The 208-nt window shown below is 31.2% G+C and overlaps 1 pseudogene across 1 annotated transcript in view; it reads right to left on the minus strand.

Moving 5' to 3' along the window:
• Nucleotides 1–37: 37 nt before the first annotated feature.
• LOC119589229 overlaps nt 38–208 on the minus strand; it is an 11027-nt pseudogene continuing 10856 nt past the window's right edge. The window contains 1 exon segment of the transcript XR_005230176.1: nt 38–208. The product of XR_005230176.1 is annotated as an uncharacterized LOC119589229 (transcript).

Raw genomic sequence — 208 nt, forward strand, 5'->3', positions numbered from 1 at the left:
GCCACAGTTTTCGCAATAGGTAGATTAAAATACGATAACATTTCTTAGGTTTATTAGTGGGAAAATAGTATTTCGTATAAATTTTTTATTGATCACAGTAAAGTTTCTCATAATGGCACAGGTTTCGTAAAGCTTTATCTGTTTCCTTTAGAATGTTGGAATGTAAATTCGGTTACGTATTATCAAGCTGATTAACAGAATGAGAACC

Source organism: Penaeus monodon, chromosome 25 (assembly GCF_015228065.2).
Source record: "Penaeus monodon isolate SGIC_2016 chromosome 25, NSTDA_Pmon_1, whole genome shotgun sequence".
Lineage (NCBI taxonomy): Eukaryota > Metazoa > Arthropoda > Malacostraca > Decapoda > Penaeidae > Penaeus > Penaeus monodon.